Raw genomic sequence first — 19,497 nt, 5'->3', positions numbered from 1 at the left:
AATATGCTACATAAAAAAATAAATGCAAAAATAAATAGGCTAGGATTCTAAAAACCCCACCATATTGCAAATAATAATAATAATAATAATAAATAATATCACAGACATAGGCTATTCTTCCATTTTCCCTTTCCCTTTGTCATTTTTATCATATTTCTTGTCTCGACCACGAGTCGGACGCTGCTGCGCTATCTCAGACCTAATCACCAACGTTCTCTCTCGTGGTCAAGCCTTGCCATTCTTATCTACCACCCTTTCCACGGCTGGAGAAGTCTTCGGTTTCTTCGATGGATGAACAACTCAAAATCCGGCTTCTTCCTCTCCCTCGGTCAAGTGCTTCTCTTTCTCCTTCTATACATCACGAACCTTGTAGTTAACAGGCTCGCGTTTCCTTAGTCTCTCGCGCTCCTCAGGAGTAGTAGCTTTCCTTCACTGCAAGTAGGAATCTGATACCCATAGTGCACTAACAGAAGAGTTCAGGAACCACATGTTTCTTTGAGCCCATTTGATGGCCCACTCTCTTCGGCTCTCAGTAGTAAGCGCCAGGGCAGTCTGAGGAACAGTATCAAGCTTCGGAATCATCTGATTTAATCCAACCTGCCTCCTCAGCCTCTCTGGGAAGATGCATATCATGAATTCCAAGCTAGGAATGCGCACCGATCGGGTAGGATCCAAGGACGATACTTCAGTAACAGACTTGAGATGCCACCATGGTACGATCCATCTAATCAAGGGACCATCCTCGCTCTTCAGATTGTTCCCCCAATAGTTGCAGACTCGAGTAAAGTCCTCCATGTAAAGTCTAGTCCTCATTGCAATTGAGCGAGCATGATAAGCAGGAACATTAACTGGGGGCTCGATCAATCGTAAGCTCTCCATAAGCCAAACCTACCAAAAGCAGGTATTAATATCCAAAAAAAAAAATACGAGAAAAAACGAAAAAAAAAAGAGAACGAAAAGTTGTTTTCTTTTACCTGCAAAATGATGGGACATCCCAAATAAGGAAGGTCGCGGTTGGCTTTCTGTTATCTAACCCCAAAAGGATCTCTCCTAAACATAGGCAAGTTGGGCTCCTGCGCAGCTCCATCTGCTCAACTAGACTCAAATAGCGAGGGCCACCTCTCATATCCTCATCAACATGCCCTTGAAGGACATAAACATGCAATAGGCAAAACCCGAATGCCCTACGACTCGCAACATAAGAGATAGTAGGATCTGCCCTATTTATGAATCGATCAATGAAATTCAACATTCGGACTCCTTTTGAGGTCACAAGACGGTCAACCTCAGCTCTTGTCAATCGAAGCAAATCCCTAAATTTGTTTTTATACCCTTGAGAAGTAGAGGGTATAGCAGGTAAATATTCCGGGTCCCAACCACCAATTGCAGCAATTTCTTTAGGGAATGGGCAGATATCGCCTCCAGGAAAGGCAAATATGTGATAGTTCGGGTCCCAATACAAAAGACAAGCATCCAAGACCGGTTTGACAACCTTGATTAGCTTCAAGCTCAAAATTGATCCAAAGTTGTAGGCACCCATATCATGTTTTCATACATTTGAGAACTCGCTTGTCCATTCTTTGAGACGGATTTCTAAAGTATTCATGATGTATGATTAATTAGAGAGTTTTATGTAATAAGACGGAGAAAGACGGAAGAATTATGTGAATAAAACCTCCATCGACGTCTATATTTATACTAAAAGTTGTTTCCTAAAATCTATCAGGAAGGACACACTTAGGAACTGCGCCTCTTCAAAGAGACGCAGCTCCTGCTGCGCCTCTTCCTCAGCTGTATTTCTGTGATTTTCCGCATTGGATATTTCCTAATTTCTTAAAGCATAATTTCCTATTCGCTTGGGTTACTATTTTTGGTAATTCCGTCGAATTACTATATTTCGAGTTTCCTAATCTTACGGGCACGCATTTCGAGGCGATATCGGTATTCTCATCATTTCAGCACACTTATCCATTTCTTTTTAATTTTCTTTTTTGGGGAATCATTTCACCAATTTAATTACTTGTTTTCAAACTTACCCGTTTCTTTTTATTTATTTTCTTTTTTGGGGAATCATTTCACTTCCATTTCATTTCAAACTTATATGTTTCTATTTTCATCTTGTTTTAGGGGGTAACTGTTCGATTCATTAATCTCATAAGTTTACATATTCATATATGAATTAAATTATTTAGTCATAAAATAAAGACAAGATCTTATGCTTGCAAACTTTAATAAAAAGAGATGGAAAAATCTATTTCTCACCATCTTATTTTCGGCCATTTGGGCACCAACAAGATCTCCTTCCTGTTAGTTCTTGAGCTTTCCTTATAATGGATGAACAAGGTTCAAATTAGAACCTCTCCCAAAAGTATATACCCAAGTGTTACTCTTAATAATTAATAATATTATGAACTAGTAATATTATTACTCTAGCTTAAAATGACCCAAAATATTTATTTTGTTCTCCTCTATTTCGGTTTAGAGGAGAGAATTTTGTGGTTTTTCTTTCTCTAAAATGTCTCACAAATTATAGAGAGTATTACTTTTCTTACACTAAGAAAAATAGGTGAAGTTAGAGAATGAATGATAGAAGGAAAAACCCTCTATCTTTTCTTCTAAAAACCGGTGGGGTGGGAGGATAAAGGGGCCAATGCATGAGCTTGTGTTCTTCTCAAGATTAACTAGGCATGCAAGGCTAAGACTATGGTTAATCATTGTGTTTTCCACTTAAAATTAATTAACACAACTTCAACCATAATCCCCTCCAATTTTCGGCACATATATAAAATGGGAGGTCCATTTTATTTTGTCATTTGCCAATTGGAACATATGTGACATGTTACTTGACATATGAAATTGCAATGTATTTTTAACATATTAAAAATCAACATACTCATAAAATATGTCATATACAAAATTGACTAGTAATTCGTAATTACTTGTACCAAAACGGTTTATCAAATTATAAATTACAATGTCTTGTATTTATAATAATTATTCATTCAATTTCAATTTCAATTGTTTCGTAAACAATACTTTTATCCAAGTAATAAAACAATTCGATTACTTAGACCGTATCTAATTTAATCGAATTACAATAAGACACGTTAACTTTACTCACAAAATCATCCGTCAACTTTAAGCAATTTAATTAACTCGTATCGGCATACGATTAATTAAATAATCAATTAAGAGCGTCACCCTATAGGTATGACCTAAGGGGATCAACTGATCACCACCGTCGCACGACAGTAATGTCAAACTCTAGTCAGCCAATCATTACCGATATGTGTGAACCAGTTGACTGTAAAATATTACATCCCACATGTATTCTTAAAATGATATTTAAACATGTGATCTTCATGATCGACTGTTGTGATCATATTATTGACAGAGGACACATATTCCAACAATCTCCCACTTGTCCTCGACAAGTGTGCGTCACCAATTCTCTTGTCCTATTACTATCTCCCACTCAATACAAGGTGTCTTTCATGTCGTACTTGCAAGTGATCATATCGAGAGTGGTTTCCTCGATCTGGAGAATAACTGATTGACCGGAATTATCTACCATAGATACCTTCCGAGCGTGGCCACGCATTTCCAGTTCATTACTCCTCGAGTGGCCCTGAGATATTGTTTTAACCCCCGACAAGGGGTGGACAATTCCTATCGCACTATCCCCTTCGACTAGCCACAGCCATCATAACCCAAAATATGCCCATTTGACCCCATTTACGAAGGTCGTAGTAACATAAATCAAAGTTAATCTGAAAATGTGCCACCTTAGGCGAACAGTCTTTAGTCAAAAGAATCGACTCATTAGAATACTGATGTGACCATTATTTGCGCACATTTAGTCCCCTAATTGAGCCTATTTTGCATACTATTATAGCATTTCATGGCCATTTTATCCGTCACAACCTTCCTATTTGCTTTTCTATCGCATTTCATATGTTTTGTAGAAAAGGAGATAATAAGGCGGAAACTCCCGTCTTTCGTGCATATTTCGAAGCTTATTGATGATATTAGATGGACTAGTATGAAGATAAGGCAAGAATGATGACCAAAGATGTAGGAATAAAGTGTATATAGAGGGATCAAAGGGTTAAAAGTAAGAATGACGAGAGGGAAGGCATTACAAGAAGAAATCGCTCGAACACCGAACCAAGGGCTGCTTCTTTGGCTCTGCAAATATGATAGATGGAACGGCGTCGAAAAAACAAGTGATCTAGGCTTTTGAATCACTCCAATAGGAGTCTGGATGAGAAAATGACGTCCGTTTTACAATCCGAGCTCAAGATACAGCTCAACCCGCTCGGGTCAACTTCAACCCGCTCGGGTTGAAGCCCAGGACGCCCATATTTCGCTCGGGACGGTCGTATTCCTGGACAGGAAACTTTTCCTTTCTACGTGAACTACAATCCGTGCGTCTTCTCCCAAATCCGCCCGGATTGTATTTTCAGAATCCGCCCGGATTCAACTGAATCCGCCCGTTTTCCCCATTCAGAATCCGCCCGTCCCGACTCCAATACGCACGGATTCCTTTACAGCAATTTTCGTGTTCTTCAAGCTCCGTGAAAGACCCCCTTCCTTCGAAAAATACCGGAGTCTCCCTGCTCAAATCTCAAAAGTGTAATTACTAGTTTAGCCCTTAGTTAACCCTAATGCATCCGCCTAATTTCCACTATAAATACCCCATTTATAATAGACTTTTTTTTAACATCTTTTTAGCTAGAAAAATCCTTCCTTAGATTAGATTAGGAGTAGATTAGAATAGATTACTCTTTAATCTTTCCACAAATTACACATTAATCTTTTCATAATTATTGTTCAAGTTTATTATTCAAGTTTATTATTGGGTAATTGAAGATTATTGGGTTATTATTGGGAGATTGACAACCTTCCATCAATCATCAAGTTCTTCTATTATTCTTTGCATTATTATTTTGGAATCTCCATAGGTATAATTCTCTTAATCCTTGTTTTAATTATTGTTAATCTTTATTACTTGTTCATCATGTTTGGCTTTGTTAGTATGATTGACAACCTTATTAACATGTTAAACTTGATAATGAGTGAGTAGTTCTTTAGCTAGGATTAGCGGGTAATTAAGAGAAACCAACATGGGATTGATTCATGCTTAATCTAATATGTTCATATGATTAAATTGCTTGCTTGTTGTGATGTCAACTTTATGCACATGTTATGTTTGATGAAATGCTAAGCCTATGAATCCTTGCATTTACAACCATCTCTTATCTACTCAACTTGACTTGTAAGATATAACCCAACTCGAGTCTTGTTAGATCATGCATAGAAGTTGAATAGGAGGAAAGTAAGTCGACTTGTAGGTGTTGTACAATCTAATCGATTCGGCTCCGGGACCCAACCCTTCCTATGAACCGTAAGACATAAACCAACTCGGTTTCTCCACAACACTAATTGCTTGCATATAATTGTAAACATGTTTGTATGACTAAAACCATGAATCCCCTATGACCCCATGATATCCTAGCACTTTTAAACATTTGTTTACATCCTTCCTTTTATTGTTTGTTTTACTATATTGCTTGCATTAGTTTAGACACAACTACAAACCCAAACAAATTGTGACACTAGCATAAATTGAGATAGATAGACTTAGAACCCAAAGCACACCGTCCCATGGATCGACCTCGACTTATCGCTAACTAGTTGTTTGTTGAGTATTATAAATGTGTTTGATTGGACGAGTGACGACCTCAACCACATCAAAATGGCGCCGTTGCCGGGGACGGTGTTTTGTGATTAAGTTCTTACTTGTTTGTCTATTTTGATTTTGCTTCCACCTTGAGGAACTTGTTCCTCGAGGATTGTTCTTACCATTTTTGTGTAGTTTCCATGCTTGTAGTTGTTTCCTTGTCTTAGTTATGATGACTCAAGACTTTACATATGGAGTATGTGACGGATCTTTTGAGTATGACTATGGGTATGGGGAGTTTGAGGAGCAAGTCAACACAAACCTACCTTATTATTCATACAATGAAAATCCTAACTACTACCCCAAAATTTCCCACCAAAATCCCCACATCCAATATCAACAACAACCACCCACCCAATACCCACTTCATAATGAATTTCAATTGCCACAATACAACCAATTTTACACCTACCCACAATAAGATGACGAACCCATTGAAAATGTGATTCTCCAAATGATGGGAGATCAACAAAACTTCTTCAAACAAATGCTAGAGGAGAGCCAAAAGAGGGACAATGTTCTTCAAGGCATTGTTGCCCAAGGTGAGGAGTTGGAGATTCAAATTGCCCAAATGAGAGAATCCCAAGAAACCACCCCCCACCACTCCTTGGACATTGATCATGAATGTGAATTTGAAGGAGTTACCTTTGATAAGAAGTGGGAAGAGCCAACCTCATTGGGCTCTCGTGAGTATGAAAGTGTTGTGTTTGATGAGGAAGATATTTGATGTGACCATAATTGGCGCATATTTAGCCCCCGAATTACCATTGTTTCTATGCTTTTTAGTGCCTATTTGGGTCATTTCTTATCTTTAGTTCTTTGTTTTGCATATTCTTTGAGATTTTGATCCCTTGGTAGGAAAGGAGTAAGAATCTTGCATTTTCATGGCAAAACAAGGCTAAATTGATCATATTCAATGACCAAGCATCAAGGAGAGACAAGACTAGAAGGCCTTTGTACATAGCATAGTAGAAGAGCATTGTTGAGAAAAGGATCCTTGAGTCCCCAAGGAAATCCCCAAGGAATTCATGAAGAAAAGGGAAGAAAAAGAAGAAGGAAAGTTGCTGAACTACAATCCGAACGGATTGTAGAGAATCCGTCCGTCCGTCCCAATCCGAGCGTCCCGCAAAGGAATCCGCTCGGATTTCCCCTCGCCAATCCGAGCGTCTTGCCCAAGAATCCGCTCGGATTCTCAGCCAGATCCGCCGTCCCGACTCCCATCCGCACGGATCGCAAAGACAAAGACGTTTTCATTCCTCAAGCATCGATAAGAGAAGCCCTTCTCTCGGATAATCCCGGAGGCTCCTTGCTCAACTTAAAAAGTGTAATTACTAGTTTAGCCCTTAGTTAACCCTAATGCATCCTCCCTAATTTTCACTATAAATACCCCATTAGTCTAATTAGAGGAGCATGTTCTTCTTATCAATAATTAGTGTAGTTAATATCAATCAAATCTCTCTTCAATATTGTAATCAAATATTAATCAAGTTTTAATCCAAGTTTTAGTTCTTTAATCTCTCTCTTGTTCTTACTTTATTTTGGGTAATTGAAGATTATTTGGGTTATTATTGGGAGATTGACAACCTCTCAATCTAGGATTCAAGTACTTCTATTATTCTTGCTTTATTATTGGAATCATTAGTAGGTATAATCTCTTAATCCCTTTTTAATTATTGCTAATTACTTTCATTTATTCATCATGTTTCATTATGTTAGTATGATTGACAACCTTTCTAGCATGATCAATATGATAATGAGTGAGTAGTCTCTTAGCTAGGGTTTAATGGGTGATTAGGGAAACCAACATGGGGAATGATTCATGCTTAAATTAATATGCTTTCATATCTTATTTGCTTGCTTGTTTTGATCTTAATACATGCACATGTTATATTTGATGAAATGCTAAGCCTATGAATCCTTGCATTTACTATCATCTTCTATCCTTTCAACTTGACTTGTAAGACATAACCCAACTCGAGTCTTGTTAGACCATGCATGTGTTAAGTAGGGAAGATTAAGTCGACTTGTAGGTGTTGTACAATCCAAGAGATTCGGCCCCGGGACCCAAACTTTCCTAGGATTGTAAGATATAACCCAACTCAATCCATCACAACAATAATTGCTTGCTTATAATTTGAGAACATGTTTGTATGATCATATCCCATGATTCCCCTATGAACCCATGACACCCTAGTGCTTTTAATCAATTGTTTACACCCCTTATTTTATTTATCTTGTTAGTTTATTTTCATTGCTATTTTAGTTTAGTAACCTTCTACATCAACCCAATTTGTGACACCCTTAGACACCACTAGTTACAATAGAATCTTCATTTCAATACCCGTCCCTTGGGATCCGACCTTTACTTGCCTCTTTACTAATTGTAGAGTTGTTTGTGAAGTATAAATTGTGTTTTGTATCGACCATTGACCAACGACCACATATGCTTAATTGTGAACACCAAATGGCACCGATCAAAAATGGCGCGTTCGTTGCCGGGACGGTGTTTAATTGATTTAAGATTTCTTTTATTGTTTTTAGTTGTGTCTTTTTCACCTTGGGAAGTAAAACTCCTCAAGGTTTGTTCTAATTGTTTTTGAGTTGTTTGATATTTTGCATGTCTAGAAGGTTACAAAGAGATTTGTTACCTTTTGACCGTGAAATCGAAAGAACCTTGACGAATAATAGGAGACTTGTTAGGAGGAATTTGGGAGGTGTTGGTGAAGTTGTTCAACCCACTAGTGAGTTTGTCAATCCTTTCGCAATAGAAGGAGAAGAGAACCCATTAAACAATACCACACAAAATCCACCTACAATGCCTAAATTCTCGTCACACTCTATACCCACCGAGGAGGATTTACCAAATGGTACTCCTACCCCACAACATCTTACCGGAAACTTTATTGCCAAGTCCGCCTTCATTCAACTAGTTGAGAGGAGCCAATTCGGGGGAATGCCTAGTGAGGACCCTCATTCTCATATGGAAACATTTTGTGATTATTGTGAAGCTATCTCTCAAACGGGCGTGACTCAAGACCAAATAAGATGGGTCTTATTTCCTTTTTCGTTAATCGGCACCGCAAAGCAATGGTTGAAGGGCCTTGATAAGGCCACCCTTGGAATAGATTCTTGGAAGAAGCTAGCTCTAGCTTTCTACAAAAAATTCTACCCAGCGGAAAAGACCAATATGCTAAGAGCTCAAATTACGGGTTTTAAGCAAAGGGATGAAGAATCTTTGTATGAAGCTTGGGAGCGGTTCAAAGGTATTTGTCGCTCATGTCCTCACCATGGACTTAGCGAATGGTTTTTAGTGCAACAATTTTGGAATGGTTTATATGAAGATTCAAGGAACATTCTCAATATGGGATCAAATGGAATGTTCACCGAAGTTGATGACAATCAAACATGGAACAAGATTGAGGAAATGGCGGTCCATAATTCGCAATATAGTAGGCCTCGCAAGGCTACTAGAGGAGGAAAGTATGAAGTGGACACCGTTACTCAATTGGGTGCTCAACTTAGTGCTCACATTGACACAATCAACTTGAAGTTTGAACAAGCTATGGCTAGACTTGAGGAAAACTCAAAATCATCAAAGCATCATGTCAATGCCATGACGGCATCCTCATCAATCCCAAGCGGGATATGTGAGAATTGTGGAACCTTGGGTCATGACTCAAGCGAATGTAGGGGAACAACCGAGCAAGTCAATGCTTTCCAAGCTTACAAAAGTGGTACCCCTTATTCAAATTTTTACAATGAAAACACCAAGTTCCATCCAAATCTCTTATACAAAAGCCAAAATGTTCAAAACCCTCAAACAACATACACTCCACCACCCATGAGAAATCAAAATCAAAGACCCTTTTACAATCAAAACCAAGGTTACCAAAATCAAAATCCATACAATCACCACAATGACCAAAGTTTTGATGTCCAAAAAGCGGTCCTCCAAATGCAAAAGAATCAACAAGAATTTTTCACCCAAATGCAAAAAGATAGCCAAGCAAAAGACACCACCATCAACAACATTCTAGCTCACACCAAGATGTTGGAAACACAATTAACTTAACTAGCATCTTCTAGCTCACAAAGACAAAAGGGGCAATTACCACCTCAAAGTAACCCCCCTAGACATGAAACGGTTAGTGCCATTCACTTGAGAAGTGGTACAAGGTATGAAGCACCGAAGGAGCAAGTTGAGGATGAAGTTGTGAGAGCTAGTGAGAATGAAGTTGTGGTGCAAGGTCCCAAAGAAGGGGAATCATCAAAAGGAGAAAGTTCAAAGAAAAATGAAGACAAAGCCAAAGAAAAGGAGCCCATTGTGATTAGACTTCCTTTTCCAAGTCGTCAAGCCAAGCCTAAATTTGATGATCAACTTGGGAAGTTCATGGAGATTGTGAAGAACTTAGAAGTCTCAATTCCTTTCACGGAATTAATCAATCACGTTCCGGCCTATGCAAAGTACATGAAAGATATCCTCACAAAGAAGAAGTCAATCCGGAAACTTGAGACTATCGCCTTCACCAAGGTGAGTAGTGCCATACTTCAAGGGAGTTCACCTCCAAAATTAAAGGATCCGGGAAGCTTATCAATACCGTGTACCATTGGCGACACAACGATCAACAAAGCCTTATGTGATCTAGGGGCTAGTGTGAGTGTCATGCCGTACTCGGTAAGTAAAAGGTTGGGAATGGGAGAGCTTAAATGTACCAATATCACTCTTCAAATGGCCGATAGATCGACGAAGACACCGCTAGGGATATGGGAAGATGTCCCCGTGCGAATTGGGAAGTTTTTCATCCCGGTGGACTTTGTCATTGTTGACATGGAGGAAGATTCCAACATTCCAATCATCTTAGGAAGACCTTTCCTACACACACCGCAGTGCGGTGATTGATGTGAAACATGGAGAGCTCACTCTAGAAGTGGGAGATGAAAGCATAACTTTTAATCTTGACAAAACCATGAGAGCTCCTCGTTTGCATGAGCCATGTTTCATGATTGATCATTATAAGAAAAGATGAGAAGAAGAAATCGGAACTCCAATGGAGGAAGAAAGTTGAAGATGCTCCATTCAAAGAGCAAGTGAATTGTGACAAGGAGAGCTTGCAAAGCTCATCAAAATCAACCAAGGAAGAAGATGATGGCCTCATTGGCCAAGAAAAGAAATTGGGAGAGTTGTCTCCATCCAAGCAAGAGATTTTCAATGATCAACTCAATGAAGTTTGTGGTCTTTGGGACGACGAATTTGAAGGGATCTTTAATCCCTACATTGGGCATGCCATCGATCATGATCAACAACAAGAACCACGGTCTATTGAGGACCTCTACCACAACAATGAACAAGCTTTTGACTACTTCTTCAAGGTGTTGAGCAACATCAACAACACCTTGAACATGCCCCCTTGACATCTCATCAAGAATGAGAGTTTGGTGGAGTCCTCCTAAACCACCATTTGTAAATATTTCTAACCCCCTAACTTACTTTTCAATTTTTGTATTGCATTTTTGTCATTTTTGGATTTATTTTTACTTTGATCAAAATAATTGTCATGTAAGAGAGAAGTGAGGGAGGGACTAATGATTTTAATTGATATGTAGTGCTTTACCTTAGTGTGGGGATGGCAATTGCCTAGGCTATTCATGCCTTAGTAGTGCCCCCACAATGAAGAACACAAGATTTGAAAGAAAGAAAGAAAGAAAGAATGATAAGGGAATGCGTTTGTGCACGGATGGAATCAATCCGTGTACACAAGGACCAATCCGAGCGGATTCCTAAGAATCCGCCCCGTCTGAGAGGATCCGAGCGTCTGATGAGAAGACGCCGTCTTGGGCTGAGCTGAAATTGCAAAAATTCTTGATGTTGAAGAATCCGAGCGGATTTTACGGAAAGACGCCCGTCTCACGAGTAATCCGTCCGTCTTTTGAAAAAGACGCCCGTCTTGCGGTGAAGAAAAACAAAGAAAAATCTCGGACAAGAATCCGTCCGTCCCGCACGAAATCCGCCCGTCTCATCTCGGAAGAATCCGAGCGGATTCCCTGTAATCCGCCCGTCTCTAGGCGGGATTTTTGAAAATTTGAAGTTGAAGAATCCGAGCGGATTGCGCCTAATCCGCACGGATTTCCCCTGCGTCCTAAAATTGTCGAGTTCTTTAAATACCCACCCCACCTTCATTCATTCATTCATTCACTCATAAACACTACCCATAACATCAAAACCCTCATCCTCTCCATCTCAAAAACAAAAACCCTCAACAAAACTCACCAAAATCAAATCAAACCATCTTTCAAATAACAAATCAATCACTCCATCTTCATTAACAATGTGACCGCTTCTCATGAGGGAAGTGATGGTGATAGTAGCATGATGGAAGACTAGCCTTGGAGATTCCTACTCTCCCACGGTTTGTCTATATCTCTTTGTATTTTATTTCATTTTGATCATTGTTGGTTTAGTCCTAGCAACACCAAAGGACTCACACCTCGGTTCCATTGAGGTGTTCTTTCTTTATTGTTCCCATTTTTGAAAATCCAAAATGACAATCTAGTTTCATGCATAGCATAGTGTGTGCATGAACTCCCCATGCTTTGACATTAGCAATAGTGTCTTACTTGGTTTGGGGAAGTTAATGCATACGCAACGGGAGGTAATTTAAATTATCCTCTCCGTCATAACAAAAACCATGCATCATGTAGTATAGCTTAGTGTAGAATTGCATTTAGTATAGAAATCATGCATCATCTTTGCATAATTTCCATCATTTTGGCCATTGAGGACAATGCCCATATTAGTGTGGGGATGGGAATTCTAACACTTAACTTTTATTCAAAAACCATAAAAATTGAAAATTTTCAAAAATCATAAAAATTTAAAAATTGAAAAACCAAAAACAAGTTCATTTCCCTTGTATATATTGTTTTGTATATATTGTGTTTGTTCATCCTTGTTCACTTTGATTGACTACGCCACATCCGAGACATGAGGATATTGAAGACCGCATGGTATGATCTTTCCAATCTCCTTTTTCCTCTTTATGTTAATGACTATGTGGCTTTATTTTGATTGATGCGGTAAAAACAATGTGAACTTAGGATTGCATTTAGTTTATTTGTCATATTAGTTGGTAGAATCATATGCATTAGGATGTATAAATAATAGTTGCATCATGGCATGTAGTTGCATGTTAGAAAATTTTGCGAAACCGTCTACTTGGGAAGCTTGACAAGTGTATATAGGCCCTAGTAGATGCTTTTTATTCTTAAGACTTTGCTTGTTAGAATACTTGTAAAACACCCTAGGATGTGTCATGCTAGTATCCTTTGACCCATGGTTTAAGGCCGAGTCAAGAGTACCTTGTGGTGTGATAACTCCTTTAGCTCATGTTTATTCCAAGGTGACCCTTGAAACCATGCATACTTCTACCAATTCATCCATATTCTACCATATTTCTGTCATCAAAGGGAATGGGCACAAAACAAAAAGAAAGTCAATTTGAGTTCAAAGAAATGAAAAGTGAAAGAAAGTTTGCAAAAATGCATCAAATGAAAAGAGGAGCAAAAATAGACTCCTAAAACTTCAAATACAAGGCACCCTCGTTACTAATTGGGGTGACTTTGAAAATGTTCAAAAGAAATGCAAAAAGTTGTCAAGTATTGAAATGCCAAAAATCAAAAAGAATGGCAAAGAAAGTGTTCTCAAAAAGTCAAATGCCAAAGAAATTTGGGGGGAAAACAAAAATGAAAGCAAACTCCCAAAATGAAACTCAAATATCTATTGATCCCTTTATCCATCATATCCATTTTTGTGCATGGTAGAGAGGGGACGGCCCTTCTTCTTGTCTAGGCAAGAGGGGGAATTCCGCGATCCTCCAGTGTTTCTAACACCATAAGGAGTCTACTCTTGACAAAAGCATTTAACGATTGAGGACAAAGGTACCCTAGCTTGACACCTTTTGGAGGTGATTTATTGGTATCCTTCTAGGCTTAGTAGTTTGAACAAATTGCATCTATGAAGGATTGTGTACCCTTGAATTGCTTCCTTGTAGATAATTTCCGCCACTTAGATGAGGAAAGTGGCTATTCTTTTTGTAGATGCATCCATTATGTGTTTTTGTGTGCTTTAAAGTTTGGATGTGTCGCCATTTTGGCAAGACCCACCTTGCCTTGCAAGAAGGCATCCTACCTCATGGTTGTCTTGTTGTGAGTTGAAGGGGCGGAGTGAGACCCGCTAATTGTCTCATATCGGCTATTATTATTAGGTTAGGTTAGTATTGGTCCTAGTCTTTGTCACCTCTTTGCTCGGGACGAGCAAAGGTTCGGTTTGGGGATATTTGATGTGACCATAATTGGCGCATATTTAGCCCCCGAATTACCATTGTTTCTATGCTTTTTAGTGCCTATTTGGGTCATTTCTTATCTTTAGTTCTTTGTTTTGCATATTCTTTGAGATTTTGATCCCTTGGTAGGAAAGGAGTAAGAATCTTGCATTTTCATGGCAAAACAAGGCTAAATTGATCATATTCAATGACCAAGCATCAAGGAGAGACAAGACTAGAAGGCCTTTGTACATAGCATAGTAGAAGAGCATTGTTGAGAAAAGGATCCTTGAGTCCCCAAGGAAATCCCCAAGGAATTCATGAAGAAAAGGGAAGAAAAAGAAGAAGGAAAGTTCTTTGAACTACAATCCGAACGGATTGTAGAGAATCCGTCCGTCCGTCCCAATCCGAAGCGTCCCCGCAAAGGAATCCGCTCGGATTTCCCCTCGCCAATCCGAGCGTCTTGCCCAAGAATCCGCTCGGATTCCTCAGCCCAGATCCGCACGTCCCGACTCCCATCCGCACGGATCGCAAAGACAAAGACGTTTTCATTCCTCAAGCATCGATAAGAGAAGCCCTTCTCTCGGATAATCCCGGAGGCTCCTTGCTCAACTTAAAAAGTGTAATTACTAGTTTAGCCCTTAGTTAACCCTAATGCATCCTCCCTAATTTTCACTATAAATACCCCATTAGTCTAATTAGAGGAGCATGTTCTTCTTATCAATAATTAGTGTAGTTAATATCAATCAAATCTCTCTTCAATATTGTAATCAAATATTAATCAAGTTTTAATCCAAGTTTTAGTTCTTTAATCTCTCTCTTGTTCTTACTTTATTTTGGGTAATTGAAGATTATTTGGGTTATTATTGGGAGATTGACAACCTCTCAATCTAGGATTCAAGTACTTCTATTATTCTTGCTTTATTATTGGAATCATTAGTAGGTATAATCTCTTAATCCCTTTTTAATTATTGCTAATTACTTTCATTTATTCATCATGTTTCATTATGTTAGTATGATTGACAACCTTTCTAGCATGATCAATATGATAATGAGTGAGTAGTCTCTTAGCTAGGGTTTAATGGGTGATTAGGGAAACCAACATGGGGAATGATTCATGCTTAAATTAATATGCTTTCATATCTTATTTGCTTGCTTGTTTTGATCTTAATACATGCACATGTTATATTTGATGAAATGCTAAGCCTATGAATCCTTGCATTTACTATCATCTTCTATCCTTTCAACTTGACTTGTAAGACATAACCCAACTCGAGTCTTGTTAGACCATGCATGTGTTAAGTAGGGAAGATTAAGTCGACTTGTAGGTGTTGTACAATCCAAGAGATTCGGCTCCGGGACCCAAACTTTCCTAGGATTGTAAGATATAACCCAACTCAATCCATCACAACAATAATTGCTTGCTTATAATTTGAGAACATGTTTGTATGATCATATCCCATGATTCCCCTATGAACCCATGACACTCTAGTGCTTTTAATCAATTGTTTACACCCCTTATTTTATTTATCTTGTTAGTTTATTTTCATTGCTATTTTAGTTTAGTAACCTTCTACATCAACCCAATTTGTGACACCCTTAGACACCACTAGTTACAATAGAATCTTCATTTCAATACCCGTCCCTTGGGATCCGACCTTTACTTGCCTCTTTACTAATTGTAGAGTTGTTTGTGAAGTATAAATTGTGTTTTGTATCGACCATTGACCAACGACCACATATGCTTAATTGTGAACACCAAATGGCACCGATCAGAGGTTGAGTAAGCCAAATACTCTTAGCCTTTATGAGTACGAGGGTGTGGCTTTTGATGTCAACATTGAGGTGTTGGAGGAAGAGTTATTGAGGAGAAGTGACGCCCCTATTTATGATTCATATGGAGAAAGCGATGATGATGCATTTATGGAAGAAGATGATGAGGGAAATATGCACTCAAATGATGAATGGAGTTATGGGATTAGCCTTCTTGAGGAACCTATCCTTGAGAAGTTTGAAGATTGCTTTGATGAAGAGGAGGAATGCCTTCATGAGAACCTTTTCACACCCACTATGGAGCCCATGATAGTTGGAGATGACATTATGGACCTTGTCACGAAAGTCAAATCGTCATACAAGAATTACTTAGTGGAGAAGCTCAAAGAAAAGGTTAAGAAGGAGTCTATATGTGGAAATTTGGCATCCACTATCCCAACTCCTAAGACATCCCATCATCAAGACCATGAAATTTCACCTTCTATTCTTGGAAGATCACCTAGTCCAAGTATTTTCGTCATCAAATTTGGAAGAAATAGGAGCTACCGGAAAAGCCCCCATGACAAGAATCTCAAGTTTGCTAGTTTTAAGAGCCGGGAAGGCCATCATCACAAAGCAAAAGAGAAGGGGAAGGAGTTCAAAGGGAGGTCCCTCATGGATTGGCCCTACTCCATTTTGAAATGGTTCAAGACTTATTCATGCTTACTTGAGGACCATTCACAAACCTTTGATCAACAGTTGAGAGCATTGAGCTCCATGGATAATGGAATATGAATGAGTTTGGTGGAGTCCTCCCTCAAACCACCATTTGTAAGATATCCTTTCCTTTCACTTTGCATTACATTTCCACTTGCATTTAGTTATTTACATATACATTAAGCTTGCATTTGTATTATATTTCATATTGCATTTACATTATTTAGTTCATATAGTATAGTCGCATTGTAATATATCTCACATGATTCATGTAGATAGTTGCATATAGACTAGAATTCATGCATAGTCACTAATGGCCAAACCTATTCATTTCTACACTAGAAATAATGTTTAAATCGGTTTGGAGAGGTTTGATCATAAGTGACCATAGTTTAAATCATGCATCATATAGTATAGTTTAGATTGCATTCATTTATTACATATGTCATATAGAAATTGCATTTATCTAGAGCATGCATTCATTCATATCATATCATTGCATTTTTACTTTATTTCAAAAAAAAATCAAAAATTCAAAAACATGTATTTCTTTTTCATTTCTACTCCTACATGTACATTGAGGACAATGTCCAAAATAAAGTGGGGGATGGGAATTTATATTCCAAAAATGCAATGCATAAAAATTAAAAATTTTCGAAAAATCACAAAAATATGTCTTTTAATTTCATAAAACAAAAATCCATAAAAATTTGAAAATTTCAAAAACCAAAAACATGTTCTTTAATTTAGTAGTGTAGAATTGTATATACTTGTGCTTTTGTTCTCTTCTCACATAGATACAACACTACATTTGAGGCATTAGCAAGGGAAAATGAAGACCGCTTGATATGATCGTTCTAATCTCTATTTCCCTTCCATTTCTTTTTCATTATATGATGAGGATGGGCTTACATGTCAAGGAGGATGTGGTATAATTTGTTGTTACGGTTTGTGTATCTATGTGTTGTTAGGAGTTGCATTTAGTTTATATGACATATTAGTTGGTAGAATCATATGCATTAGGATGTTTATATGCTAGTTGCATCATGGCATGTAGTTTGCATGGTTAGAAAAATTTTGCGAAACCGTCTACTTGGGAAGCTTGACAAGTGTATATAGGCCCTAGTAGATGCTTTTTCTTCTTAAGACTTTGCATGTTAGAATACTTGTAAAACACCCAAGGATGTGTCATGCTAGTATCCTTTGACCCATGGTTTAAGGCCTAGTCAAGAGTATCTTGTGGTGTGATAACTCCTTGGCTACCGTTTATTCCAAGGTGACCCTTAAAACCATGCATCCATCCATCCATCATCCATGTTCTACCACATTTTTGTCATCAAAGGGAATGGGCACAAAAAGAAATCAATTTGAGTTCAATGAAATGAAAAGTGAAAGAAAGTTTGCAAAACATGCATCAAATGAAAAGAGGAGCAAAAATAGAACTCCTAAAGCTTCAAATATAAGCCACCCTCACTACATATGGGGTGACTTTGAAAATGTTCAAAAGAAAAGTGAAAAGTTGTCAAGTGTTGAAAAGCAAAAAATGAAAAGAAATGGCAAAAGAAAATGTTCTCAAATGTTATATGCCACAAGAAATTTGGGGGAGAAACAAAAACAAAAGCAAACTCCCAAAGTGAAACTCAAATATCTATCGATCCCTTTATCCACCGTATCCATTTTTGTGCATGGTAGAGAGGGGACGACCCTTCTTCTTGTCTAGGCAATAGGGGGAATTCTGCGATCCTCCAGTGTTTCTAACGCCATAGGGAGTCTACTCTTGACAAAAGCATTTAACGATTGAGGACAAAGGTACCCTAGCTTGACACAACTTGGAGGTGATTTATTGGTATCCTTCTAGGCTTAGTAGTTTGAAGAAATTGCATCTATGAAGGAGTGTGTACCCTTGAATTGCTTCCCTTGTAGATAATTTCCGCCACTTAGATGAGGAAAGTGGCTATTCTTTTGTAGATGCATCCATTATTTGATTTTGTGTGCTTAATGTTTGGATGTGTCGCCATTTTGGCAAGACCCACCTTGCCCTGCAAGAAGGCATCCTACCTCATGGTTGTCTTGCTGTGAATTGAAGGGGCGGAGTGAGACCCGCTAATTGTCTCATATTGGCTATATTAGTAGGATAGTTTAAATAAAGGTCTAGTTTTAGTCACCTCTTTACTCGGGACGAGTAAAGGTTCGGTTTGGGGATATTTGATGTGACCATTATTTGCGCAGATTTAGTCCTCTAATTGAGCCTATTTTGCATACTATTATAGCATTTCATGGCCATTTTATCCGTCAAAACCTTCCTATTTGCTTTTCTATCGCATTTCATATGTTTTGTAGAAAAGGAGATAATAAGGCGGAAATTCCCGTCTTTCGTGCATATTTGGAAGCTTATTGATGATATTAGATGGACTAGTATGAAGAGAAGGCAAGAATGATGACCAAAGATGTAGGAATAAAGTGTATATAGAGGGATCAAAGGGTTAAAAGTAAGAATGACTAGAGGGAAGGCATTACAAGAAGAAATCGCTCGAAAACCGAACCAAGGGCTGCTCCTTTTGCTCTGAAAGTATGCTAGATGGAACGGCGTCGAAAAAACAAGTGATCTAGGCTTTTGAATCACTTCAATAAGAGTCCGGATGAGAAAATGACGTCCGTTTTACAATCCGAGCTCAAGATACAGCTCAACCCGCTCGGGTCAAATTCAACCCGCTCGGGTTGAAGCCCAGGACGCCCATATTTCGCTCGGGACGGGCGTATTCCTGGACAGGAAACTTTTCCTTTCTACGTGAACTACAATCCTTGCGTCTTCTCCCAAATCCGCCCGGATTGCATTTTCAGAATCCGCCCGGATTCAACTGATTCCGCCCGTTTTCCCCAGTCAGAATCCGCCCGTCCCGACTCCAATACGCACGGATTCCTTTACAGCAATTTCCGTGTTCTTCAAGCTCCGTGAAAGACGCCCTT

The 19,497-nt window shown here is 38.5% G+C and overlaps 1 non-coding gene across 1 annotated transcript; it reads right to left on the bottom strand.

Annotated features, from left to right (window-relative positions):
• Positions 1-8,930: 8,930 nt before the first annotated feature.
• Positions 8,931-9,037, bottom strand: LOC141626003 (small nucleolar RNA R71). Its single transcript, XR_012535738.1, has one exon. It is a non-coding gene; the product is annotated as a small nucleolar RNA R71 (small nucleolar RNA).
• Between the last annotated feature and the right edge of the window lie 10,460 nt (positions 9,038-19,497).

The sequence above is a fragment of the Silene latifolia genome, chromosome X (genome assembly GCF_048544455.1).
Source record: "Silene latifolia isolate original U9 population chromosome X, ASM4854445v1, whole genome shotgun sequence".
NCBI lineage: Eukaryota > Viridiplantae > Streptophyta > Magnoliopsida > Caryophyllales > Caryophyllaceae > Silene > Silene latifolia.
This window is presented reverse-complemented; position numbering and strand designations above follow the sequence as displayed.